Source organism: Chiroxiphia lanceolata, chromosome 3 (genome assembly GCF_009829145.1).
Source record: "Chiroxiphia lanceolata isolate bChiLan1 chromosome 3, bChiLan1.pri, whole genome shotgun sequence".
Taxonomy (NCBI): Eukaryota; Metazoa; Chordata; class Aves; order Passeriformes; family Pipridae; genus Chiroxiphia; species Chiroxiphia lanceolata.
The window spans coordinates 55,522,965-55,535,948 of NC_045639.1; the positions used below are offsets into that span (position 1 = coordinate 55,522,965).

Sequence of the window (12,984 nt, forward strand, 5' to 3'; positions counted from 1 at the left end):
TTCTTATTTCAAACACTTATTTATGGGGATGCACAGTCCAAACGAGTTTTCTTTATGTAATGCTGTAGAGTTTTAGGTTGCCTGAACCTACATTTATTTCAATCAGTTGTGATTTTGCGTATAGTTTTACTAAGAAAAAACTTTTTCAGTTCTTAAACTGGAAGGTTCATTTGTTTGCTGCAGTGCGTCTTGTCATTGGAGACAATGCTGCTAGTACAAACTCATTTTCTATATCTATATTGGTTGCCTACCAAAATATTTAAAACCAAACTCACTCAACAAGTGATTTGAAATTATCAAATGATTATAAATAAAGTGATTTTAGTCATTGCTTTCTTAAGTCCCCTTGATTTCAAGGGAATAGTTCACAGGAGAGCTCCAGTGTTGCTTCTTCTTCCAAACCAGTGATTTTCAATGTTAAGGGGAAAAAAAAAAAAAAAAGGAAAGGTAAAACCAAACTGGTGAAAGGAATTACATGCTTTCTAAGGACTTGACAAATGGGAAATCTGAAATTCTGTATCTGTCAACCAGACAGTAACAGCTTCTGCTTTATCATTGAAAACTAGTTTTCATTGCTTTGATAGCATGCCTGAAATCTGGTCTGGAGCAGTGGGCCAAAGTAGTTTGGTTACATCAGGGCACTTTTGCTTGCCAATGTGAATGGCAAAATGTCTTCTGTGAGCCTGGAAAGAGCACAGACCCTGTTAACGCACAGGAGGAATATCTGAAAATGCCCAAATGTATTAGCAGAGCTTGATGTAAACCCCTGAATATGATAAACTTACTATCTGGATTTGTTATCTTTTCAGGTGGGACCTTCTTCTGACATGTGATCTACAGTGAGCTACTCTGAATCGTACAATGACAATGTTATCACTGCCACATCTCTGGGAACCAGTTGTTCATAAGTATACGGTATGTGAACGTCTGCATCTTACATTAACCATCGCTTGTTGGAACAACACAGAAACAATAACATGAAGGTGCTAAAAGTCATTGAAGTAAATGTTAAGCCACATGTACAATCAGTTACACCGAGCTGTTCCAGCAGATGTTTATCTGTTAGGCCTGGTCTGTACGCAGAAGAGTGAACTGTTTCAACATGTATTTGTTTACAGATATTGGTAGAAACATTCTACCGATGTTTCCTTTGGATGAAGTTATAGTGGTACAGTGATCATATGTAGATATAGAGATTATTCTCTTCTTCAAGCAGAAGGTGGTGGTAGCAATAGCGTGAATGGATCTGTACTTCAACTGTTTTGCTGTGCTTACAGCAGTATTATTTTTGCATTTAGGAAGGGTCTTTAATTGCTTTCCTCCTTCATTCCATTTTCAGTTTATGGTCAGTCTAAATTAGATTAATTTCACACACCAGTGAATCCCTAAAGAAGTGTAAATTAACTCAATTTTACCAAACTCAGCCAGATGATGGCAGTTATTCCCTTGATGTTTATCTTTACATCACCCACCATATTTGACCAAGATTTCAATAGGAATTAAATCCATATATTGAGCCTTTTTTCCTCACCCTGTGTAGGAAAATAGAGACTGAGATCCACATCTGGTTAAGTGAGGCTGTTCGGTTTATGGCCTACGAGGCCAAAAATCTAAAGTCACTGATAGCTGGCATGTTTTTCTTTTCTACTGTTCTGGCTTGAAATTGTTGACACACACTCAGGTCCTTTTAAACCATGGCAAAATGTTATTATGAGAGTGGGTACATCATTGTTTTATGTTCTAAAGCAGTTCATAGCACACCACATAGCCATTAGTGTGGAGCATCTTCATCTGATTTATGGCCCCAGTGCAACTCCCACTGAAGCTGGTGGAAAAAAAGTTTTTTCATGCTGATGGGAGTTGGATTGCACTCCATGTAACACCTGAGACTACTGTTAAAGTAATGTTCTCTGCATGGATTTCTTTTTACCGATTAGCCATTTCTTAGAGATTAAGTATTAAAGATACAAGCGTAAAACAGAATTACAAGGAAATGGATAGACAAAATAATCAGAAGAGGGCTCAATTATTGAAATACTTGTCTAGCTTCCAAAGTTAAAAAGTGATGAGGGGACATGACTGTTTGCTCCAAAAGTATATATCTGGGTTTAACACATTGTAGTTTTAGATGCAATTTTGAAGACAATGTTTGTCAGAAATCTGGATGATCTGCTCCTACAGCCGTGATCTGAGACAGGGAAAGCAAGGTAAAAGTCTTACAGGGAGCAGGAGGAGAAAGATCATGCTTCACTGGTCAATGTAGTGTGCTTTGGGAGAGCAGTTCACAACTTGGGTAACCTGTGTGCTGGATGGCAAAGGTTTCCAAATCTGGCTGGACAGTTTGAAGAGAAGCTCCCAGAGGTGACATTGAAGTGAGAGAGCTTTGCATGTGCTTATGCTAACAGGGGTTCTAGCATGCCTTTGTATCCACCCTCAGTAGTCTGTGCTGGCCAAATATCATTAACGTGACCCTTTGCAGACCTTTTATATTTGTTCAGATGTCTCCTCTGTCATCCATATCTAAGCACCTTTTCAGGAGGGATATAGGATTAAGAATCTCTTTTGCTCATGTTTCTTCTGAGTTGATTAATTTTTAAAGATTCAGAATTATTTTTTGGTACGTGTTTTTGTAAAGAAGTTGTTTTGGGGTGTGTGTGAGCATTGGTAAAGGAAAACTGGTTTGAAGAGGATGAGTTTCATGTCCTGCAGGGGCAGAGGTCTGGAAGGGACCCAGCGGACCAGCTGGTCTGCTTTTCTGCCATCACAGGTATGAAAAGCATGAATGCATCTTGGTTGACATTTTCATTTTTTCTGGTGGAATGCAGCTTTTTGCCTGTGGAGGGGACCTCTCAGAGAGCTGAGGGCAGGTGGTGGGGAGAGGTGGCTGTCAGAGTGGTGACTGCTTGCAGATCTCCATGTTCCCTAGGCACAAAGAACAAGCAGCCATCTCGCAGCTGTGCTCTTAATAAGCTGTAGGGCAAGGGATGCTATGTCTCGCACCTTGTGAAGTTTCTGATACATGGTAATAACCTTCAAGGATTTGCCATCTACCCAAATCAAAATGAAATTTCCCTTGACCAGTGAACACAGCAGTCAGAAGGAAGTGAAGGTTTTCATGTTCGTGTTTCCTTTTGGGTGTTATTTCGGTTTTCCTCTTTTGCCATTTCTCATATAGCATTGCAAACATTTCAGGAAACTAATCTGCAGGAGCACAACTCATAAAAGATCGACCTGCCAGAGGACAAGGCTCTGCTTATTACAGAAAAGCTTCTGAGACAGTGACAGCTGAAAAGATTATACACTTCCACAGGAAATTAAATTTGATGTAATATAGTGAAAGAATGACAAAATGGAAGGGTATATATAACCTATTTGTGATTATTAAGCAATAGAAAAATGAAAACTTGAGATCCAATAAAGTGCATGTAATTTAGATATGGATACAAAATTCCCAATAGGTTTTTGAAGATTTGGCCCTCCGCCTTGCTTTGCCTCCTCTCAGTGTTATTATTTCAATATGGAACATCGTTAATGTCTTAGAATCATAGAATGGCTTGGGTTAGAAGGGACCTTTAGAGATCATCTAGTTCCAACCTCCCTGCCATGGGAAGGGACACTTTCCACTCAACCAGGTTGCTCAGAGCACCATCCAACCTGGCCTTGAACATTTCCAGTGATGGGACATCCACAGCTGCTCTCGGCAACCTGTCCCAGTGTTTTGTAAAATTATGTTAACTTCTGGGCACGTTAGATTATAAGGCATTTAAATCAAGTTTCAGAGCAGTCCTATGGTATCCAATTAGATTTCATTCTTCAGCAGAAGGTGCATATGTGACACCAGACTGGGAATGAGAGGCAAGAGCTTCCTTCTTTGCTCTGTCCTTTTCCCATGTTGACATGCAGTGCTGACAGAGGGAGAAGCTTTTCTTCCCTCTCTGCCCATGTCCCTTGCTGAGGCACAGTCTGGTGCTCCATGGTGTGTGAATGTCCTATCCCTGTCCCAGTCACCGACCGGAGGCTGGTGTTGCAGGTGTGGTAGGGACCCACTGGGGACTGTTCAGGTGACATTCTTGGTTGGTACCAAGGTCTTTGCTGTTCACCCAAGGCACAGGGCAGGTGATGTGTCTCCTCTTCCTCTCTCACCTGGCCAGGTGCTTCACAGCAAAACAAAGGTTTTCTTTCAAAGGAGAAGGTAAAAACTTGCAACACTTCAATAATTTTTTCTATAAGATCTCGTTACCTGCAGTTGGAAAGAATAAGCAGGACCCTGGCAGATTTAACTTTATTAACCATCATAAATCCTTTCCTTTTTGACTCTAATCAGTCCCTGGAGTCCTTTTAATGCCCTTGACATTGCACTGGCCTTTCATCACAGCACAATATACATTTTCCTGTAACTAGAAAACTGATGGTGAGAGCCTTTCGTAAACTTGAGGTACTGGACTCAGCAGTGGGGACGTGTGACTGTCAGACGCTTGCTGACAATGAAAGGAGGAGAGGGAACTTATGCTGCCAGCACAGCTCTTCCCTCAGCGGAGGGCAGGAGAGGGAATCTGAAAGCACAGGCACTCACACAGTCTCATGTGCATCCGCTAATACCTGGGAACAGGGGACCAGCCACTTTGCTCTTGCCCAGACAGACGGACAGAGAGACAGCTTTTGTGTTTTATGCTGGCAAGTAGAGGGGTGCCAGAGGCCAACCCTGTCTCAGAAAGCTCCTCTATGAGCAACCCCCGGCCTACATCCCCAGGGCAGTGAGTGGCTGGAGCTTGCCAGTGGCCAGCATGCTGGCCCAGCCACCAGGAACTGGGGGCCAGGAGTGGCACAGGACGGAGGCACTGGGTGAATGGGTCTTTTCTGTGCTGGGGACAACGCCAAAAGGAAGGAGTGTTACCAGGTGGTCGAGGGGCAGGCACTAAAGCAACAAATGCTGCCTTCATAAAATCACTACCTGGGTTATTGCCTCTCTGTCCAGCCTGCACACAAAATCCTCCGGAAACCAAAAGGGGAATTCCCTCGTCGGTAGTCTATCTGTCTCTCTGCTGTCCAGGAATTCATGGGAAGGAGAAGGCATCCCAAGAATCTGCCCCAGTGTGCAGGGACAGTAAATTCCCTCTTGTTTTTTCATATATACAAGTCAGCAAGTTTCTTCAGCAAATGCTTTAATTTTAAGCTTAATACTATGCAAATATTTAACTTGGGACAAAAGTTGGCTTCAGACATGGACTAGCTTCCAGCTGTTTCTGCAGGTACAGATCCAGTGTTTATGTACATGGATGGCTATTTGTTAATTTATTTATTTATTTACTATGATAATCTTTTTATAATGAACTTGGATATTTGTGTATCCAGTTTTTGCTTTGAACATAAAAATCTATGTATTTGCAATTTGGGTACAGGCATTTTCAGAAGGTTTGGCAAAATGCTCAGATCTGCTGAAGATAATCACTGCAGGCTAAATCTTTAGGATGACACAGAATTGTACTGACTATTTTTTTCTCTAACTGAAGTGCCCAAAGCTGTGCTCAGCACTGATAGCCCACCAACCTAGGCTATGAAAAAAAGGTGTTGAAAGATTTGGTGCCTGCTGCAGGGGCTTTATACTGTAATTTGTCCAGTCAAATGAGTAGAAAAGAATATTCAGAAGGAGCGTCAAGAGCTTTAGCAATAAGTATGTTAACGAGGTTTCAAAAAATCTGCTTAAGTGCTATCTTGAAATATAATACTTTTCTGTATCCACATATATTTCATATCCATATGCTTTCTGCAGCCCTTGTCTCAGCTGCTGCATGCCTGCAAACAGCCTCTTATTAAAAAGAGGAAGACCATAGTCTTGTGGACCTTCTGTAATGTGCTCAGCATGTGGGCTATTGACTTCATGAGAACGAGAACAGCTGTGTCAAATGTGTTTCCTGTGCGTGTGGTAAGATAGAAAACACAAACTGTGTGAAGACGAGCAGGCAAGAAAGACACTGAATGCCTTAAATACTAAGGGAGTTAATGCTATGCAGTGATTTTGCTTCTGTTATAGGAAGTGTAAGAACAGTATGCTTCCTGGCGTACATCACCATCCAAACTGCAAAGGTTTCAGTTCCATGGCAACACGAAGAGCCTGACTGTGCTGAAGGTGTATGTATTAATGCGTTCAGAGTGAGGGGTTGGGAGTGAGCTGGGGGAAAATAAAACATGCCAAAATATTTCCCGTTTATTTATTTATGTATAAATAAAGCCTTTGTTCTTAGAAAATCAAACTGACATGAATACACCTGCCACTCTTCCCCCTCCCCCAGCGCTCTCTGATTCTTTTTTACATAAGGTTTTCTTAGGCAAAAAGCAAATGAAGAGGCTGTTAAGGTTTTTTTATAAGACTGTAAGTGCAGCAGCACTTGAATGTTGCAAGAAAATGCTATTAATTCCTGAGACAGCTGTATGTCCCTGGAGAGAAAGACTTGGAATGGGGGGGGGGGGGCATATTGTTTCCAAGATGTACTCCTTTACAGAGCAAAGTGAAGCAGTGGTTGGTTGGTTTGTTTTTGCTTCTTTGGTATTTTTCTATTATTATTATTATTTTCCTTGATCTTTTTGATCTTTCTGCCTTTCTCTACATCTACATCCAGTTTCCTCACCTCCTCTGGCTGAGGAGCAGGAAACAAGACTTTTAGCTCTGTTTCCTGACATCTAAAGAAATATAAAAGTACAAGGAAACAGTGTATTTTGTTTTGCCAGCCAACTTGGATTCACAGACCTGCACTAGAAAGGCACCTGCTCCCAGTCAGGGTCAGGAGTCACCCTCCAGAACAACTGGGAAATCAGCCAGGGAGTAACTGAGAGCTGGTCATTATATGAATTTTGTTTGATCTGCTTGGTTGACTGCAGGAATGTAGGATGGGGGATTGTGACAATTGTATTTTGCTCAGGGTAAAGAACTACCTCAGGCTGATCCTGCCAACTGTGCTGATGGGGGGATGAATTGCAGATATGCAAGGTTAAAAATCAGACTGGACAGCAGGGGAACCTCCAGATGTTGGTATTTCTGAGGCTAACAGCAGTGCTAATCTGGCATGGTAAAGCTGACAGAAATGGCAAGTTGAACTGGATTTACAGCTGCTTTGCATTGCTAAAATAGTCAAAGCAGCCAAAAAATATCAGTGGATCTACTCTATAGATTTCAGCAAGGTTTCTCTGTTTAACTAGGGGAAGAATATAGCTCTGCAGTTGGAAGTTGCTGTGCAAGAGGAGAGGAGGAATAAAATTCTTATCTCTCTTAATCTGTATTCTTTACTTCCTTTCTTTGTTTTTTTGGGTGTGGTTTTTTTGCTTGTTTGCTTTGAGGGGGGTGTGTGTTTGTTTGTTTGTTTGTTTTAAACTGCAGCAGGAATATATTTTTTCTTAAAAAAATTTAAGAAAATTTAAGAAAATTTCTTAAAAAATTGCAGTGAGAACCCTGTCTTTGAGATTCTACTTGGAGGAAATTTGTCCCTCTTAAAGAGACCAGTGCAATGTGGGTAAATCTTTTCTAAGGGAATAAATAGCATTGAAGTGATGAAATGACGCTGTCTTGGCATCCCACAAAGGGGGGGATTTCACCCTCGAGGCAGCAGAGCTGCAAAGTAAGAAAGTGTCATTTTTAAAGCATCTTTTTCTTAGGGAGAGCAGCACTGGTAAGCTTAGGTCTCTTGTTAATGCTGCACTTGACACTCTCCCAATTTTTTTGTTGTTGTGGCTTCTGATTTCTGCACAGCTCCCCAAAACAAGAAAGCAGATGTAGCTCATTTAATACTAGTATATGCTACCCAAACTATGTGGTACCTTCATTTTCCTGACTTTTGACAAAGGAACTGTGCATGCAACCCTGAATGAAGAGAAGGAATCACTCCAGCCAACAACATAGTAAGGGAGGTGAAAGATTTCTGTGTAGGTGTCCCAACCTGATATAACCTTCCTAACAGGCCAGCTGCTATTTGTAAGCACCTTCCCAGGGGAGCACCTCATTCAGCTTGGCAGGAAGGATGAAGAGGAACATCAAAGAAAAAAGAAAAGGAGGAGAGAAATGATGGATGGGAAGAGTGAGGAAACACAGCAGAGGCAGAAGGACTATCAAAGAAACAACAGGGGCTGGGAAGCGCACAACACAGGAAAGAGATGTTGCTTTGGTGCCTATGAGGGAAAAGTTGTTTTTCAGACGTAATGTAGACAAAACCAAGCCAAACAAAAAAAAATAGAGCAAGAAAATTAAAATACATGAAGTAGAAGAAGACATAAGGGGAGGAGAATTCTGACTGACATGAAGAAGAAAAAATACATAAAATACATGGATGAATTTCATACCCTGGTCCAGCCAATTTTAAATAGTAGCTGCTAATTTTATAGCATCAAGACCTTCTTGATGTGGAGGTTTTGGAGGCTTGTGGGGAGCACTAGGGCCACACTGGGAGGCTTCTGCAAGCACCAGAATGGGTGGAATGGGTGTTGGAGGCAGATCTCTTCTGTGCACCATGGCTGGAAGTCTAAAACCAGTGGACAACTGCCCATTCTACATTTGAAGACTGACAGTTATAAAAATATGACCACTTCTCTCTGAAGGTATCTGAGGATGGGCTCTTGCCATGCAGGCAGAGATAAGGACTCCCTCTAGATTCCTCTTCCAGTTGTTCAAGCTATCTAGGCTACCAGAAATAAGGAGCTGAATGGAAATTTTTGTTCTGGCTGTGAAAAGAAGCTTTTGAATGAATTCTACATCAAATAATGAATGTCTTCTTTCCTCCTCCTCTCCACCTACCTTGTTCCTAAACATTAACATTTCATGTCACTTGAGCTAAGTTCGGTGTCAGACTCACAGGATCCTGCTGAAAAATACACCCCTCTTTTGTGGCAAGCCAGAGAAGATGAGAGGCCTGTGGTGTTTTTCCTTCACAATCTGTGCTCTGCTGGGAAAAGCAGCTAAGGCTGTGTGAAGCTGTCTTCTTCCCACTCTCCTAAACTTCACTCCTAAAAGTGCTGCTCCCTCAATGGCTTTACTGCTTCTCTGAAGGAGGCATGGCTTGGCCCACTTAGTGCCATCACTTCCCAGGAGATGTTTTCTCAGATTGTGGTGACTTTCATCATGATAGGAGGCTGAAGAAGATTGCTGCAGAACAAGTCATGGGCATTGCTAGCTGTGCCATTTGAAAATGGCATTACTTAAGCATGAAAGAGAAGAAAAAGATCAGAAATTAAGAGATTTAAACCCTGTCTCCAAACCTCCAAATAATTTCTGCCACTTCTGCTTCCTCTTTTCTGAACACTTGGGCTATATTTGCATTATATTTTTAATCTTTTCTCCAGAACCACCAACGTGAGAAACATCCTTTCTCTGAAACAGGTTGTTTTGTAGGCAGTGGTACCAGTATGTGTTTTCCATGGCCCTTTTTCCCCTAGGACTTCTCAACCACATCATGTATCTTCCTGCTAGCAGGCAGGAGGCTTGAGGCTGCCTGTCTGGGCTGAGACTCGCACCCTGGCTCACCACCACGGAGGCTGTGCAGCACCCAAGGGCTGAACTTGGAGCATCAGTCTGGATTTCCTCCTCAGACCCAGCTACCAATTTTCTCCAGACTTTTTAGAATGTCATTACTGAAATGCAGTGAGGAGATAACGAATATATGCAGAGGTGGAGAAATGTGCATTCAAAACAGTGGGTTTGTTATACAAGAAGGGGAATGGTTCTCTGGGCACTTTTGTCTGAGATTCTCTGCAGTACGTGGTAGTATTTCATGGTAAAAGCATGGGGACATGATCTTATCTGGAGACTGTAATAATTTTTCCTACTATACAGAAAGCAAGTGGTGAAGAGGCACAAGAAGGAAATGTTGGTGAAAACAGACCTTTTGACAATGACCACAGTCTTGCCACTTTTGATGGAGTGAGTAGGGACATTCTTGTATCTCACTGTAGTTATGCAGAGATGTATTGGTACTTGCTTATTTTGATCAGTGCTGAAAAGCAGAAGCAAAAAATTGCATGTGGCTTTGGGGTACTGTAATACACCTGAAATCGAAGCCAGCTTGATGTAGAAATTATGAGAGCTGATGTTTGTGTAACCCCAAATCTCTCAACCTGTACCTGAATTTACTTCTCAGATGTTAGAGATAAATCACTCTTCCCACAATGCCGTGTGAACAGGACAGCCATTTCTGCACAGCAGGAGGAGAGTTTTTCCCTTCTCTCACCCCAGTGTCCAGTCCAGCAACGAGGGATCAAATTTAACCCTCAGTTTCAGGCCCTGTGAGTCTTTAATTCTTTTCCAGCAGCAAAACAATTACTTTTGATAGGCACACTAGTTGTTTTTTTAGTTTGTCTATAATCAGTTTTCTGAGAGGTTGCTTTGATGTGGGAGGAACTGAATTCTTTGGGTGCAAATATTTGCTGTTGACTCTCTTAGTCATTAAGAGATGTTTTCCACATTAAGGTGCCTTTACTTTTAAGGGAAAATGTCACGCATCTTCTGATACCAGATACACAAAATGTGGGGTTCCCTAAAGAGGAACCATTTGTTGAGCTGCAGCACATAAGGGCAGGAAGGACCAAGACCAGCCCAAGCATTGCCAGCCTCGCGGAGAGAGACTCAACAGCCTCCCAGCCTCACCAGCCCCAGCACCTGAGAACCCACAGATGCTGGTTCCAGCTATAGACCTACATCCCTGCTGATATGCCTCCATGCTAAAAGATGTTCTTTTCCAAAAAGAACATGTCTTTTTTTTTTTTTTGTTATAAATTCCCTTGCCACCTTTTTGTATTTTCCAACTGGAGCTCTTCTAAGGCTCTCTGCCTCTGCAGTTCTTGTCTTTGTATAGGTTATTTTTGGAAACTGGGGAACCAGGAGGAGGGATGAAATTTAGGTGAGTTAACTACGGAAGAAGTAGAAAATTCTTTCCCTTGATGTGCTCTTTCTTTCCTGTCTTTTCTTCTTGTGACCTCTGTGGTCCGACCCCCATTGCATCTCTCATTCCAGGGCAAGCTGCGGCTGACCCTCTTTGTGCCCAGTGACTCCTTCCCATGAGGTGGTGTGCCGCTTTGCAAGCTGTGCTTGCCTCCTCCTCCCTGCAGTGGCTGCCATTTCTCTTCTGGTTTTCTGGGTCAACCACTTGACCAAAAAGTGGGTAGGTGGTCGAGCAGAGTTTTGGGAGCTGTGAAACACCGGTAGCACTTGGGAGGTTATGTACTTTAGGGTAAATTCTTCTCTGTATGCAGAGAAGAATACGTTTCCTTTGTTATTTCCTCAGTGGAGCAGCCCTGTCAAGGTGGTTGGCTTTTTCTTGAAATATTGGTATGTTTTTTACGTTGGAAGTGTTATATGCTGACTGCCAAACTTTGCAAGATAAAACAAATTCTTTGAAAGACTGGAGAACAGCAACTGAAAACTGACCTGGCAGGGAGACCAGGAGCTCACTTTTTGGTTCTGGTGCATGGGGCAGGTAGTGATGAGCATAGACCCCCAAAATGCCTGAGCTGTTCTGAACAGGGACAATCACTTCACATCCTTAATTTTCAACGCAAAAATGTACAGAGAAATTTTCTATGAAACAGCACCCAAGGACTTCCTTTATCCTGTCTAGATTTTCTAAAATCATTAGTGCGTAGAAAGACATTGACCATACAGTAAGTCAGGCTGCCCTTTTGCTAACTGAGAGAGTATTCGAATAATTGAGATGCCTGTGATTGGCCATGAAAATTTGCTGATGTTTACCCTGCTGTCAGGTATTGAAGTCACACCATAATATTTATTGTGGGATCTTGCAATAGATTTTAAAATAGATTGATATCACAGTACAAAGTAGGAATTTTCCTCATTTTTTTCTTCAGTTATGAAAATGCTTAAATAGCAGTGTAGTGCAGCAAATGTTAAACATTAAAAGCTGAGTTTATGTGTACTGATAAAAGGAGGTTGGTAGAGAAGGAAGTAACTTGAGTTTGATAGGAATATGGTGGAAAGCAAAGTAGGGGATGATTGTAGATTCAGAACAGTAACATGCCAACTTTAAAGGATGGATTTGGGTCAGCAACATAATGAGGTGATATTGAGGAAGACTTTAAATAAATAAATGTTTAAAATTATGATTCTATACAAGAAGCTGTACAACTGATGCAAAAAGCCAGCCAAATATGGGAAGAATGAAATCAAAAGAACATGAAGTACTGTCTTTAATTTGTAGAAATGGAGGGAGTTTTACTACCATGCTATGGCAGAGATCAATTAAACTGTGCAGAATGGTTATGCAAAATGTTCCTGTAGGGAAATAGCAGTTTTCTGTAGATTCTAGGAAGGAGTACTGGCTTGCTACTGGCAGTGATTTATTTCCACCCAACCCTGATGTTTGTGTCTGGCACTCAATGAAATCTTCCAGAGTAAATTATTTATTTAGTTCAGAATGGCCACAGTTACTCTGAGAGACTGGCAGCACAGCAGCAGGAAGTCTCTTAGAGATTGCCTCTAACTTCTTACAGATAGGCTGCTTATATATATATATACCTTAAATAATTAAAATCATAAATAAGTATATGTTGGCATTTTTGTTTATTAGTAACAGTTCATAATAATGAGTCCAATGAATGTATTACCATGCGTTGTAGATATCTAATTTCTTGATTAAATAACCCAGAGGCTTGTGCAGCGAGCTAAGACATCAGATTGTTGCTAACTGAACTTTTGAACTTTTCATAGGAAAAGGAGATGTCAGTAAGAGAAGAATCAAATTTATGAGTGTGTAAGCTTGAGCTACCCAAACCCTTTCATTTCAGTAAGCATTCCCTTACGAACAAAGAGAGAAATCCCCCTCTTCTTATGCCATGTTGGCAAGATAATGCTTTTTTCTTAGTTTAACATATTCCAGAGATAAGAGGTAGAGCTGGTGGTTTGAGGGAGTCCAAGAAGAGAGGAATTTTAGTATAACTAACAAGAGAAACTGTCATTTGAGGAGAAATCCCTGAAGAGTCTCTACAAGATTT

The 12,984-nt window shown here is 41.5% G+C and overlaps 1 protein-coding gene across 7 annotated transcripts in view; it reads left to right on the top strand.

Moving 5' to 3' along the window:
* Positions 1-12,984, top strand: part of HIVEP2 (HIVEP zinc finger 2) — a 138,333-nt gene that overhangs the window by 34,400 nt on the left and 90,949 nt on the right. For all 7 annotated transcript variants that reach the window (XM_032681478.1, XM_032681477.1, XM_032681485.1 and 4 more), the window contains exon 2: positions 810-915. The gene's annotated coding sequence lies outside the window, so the exon portion shown is untranslated. The remainder of the gene's footprint in view (positions 1-809; positions 916-12,984) is intronic.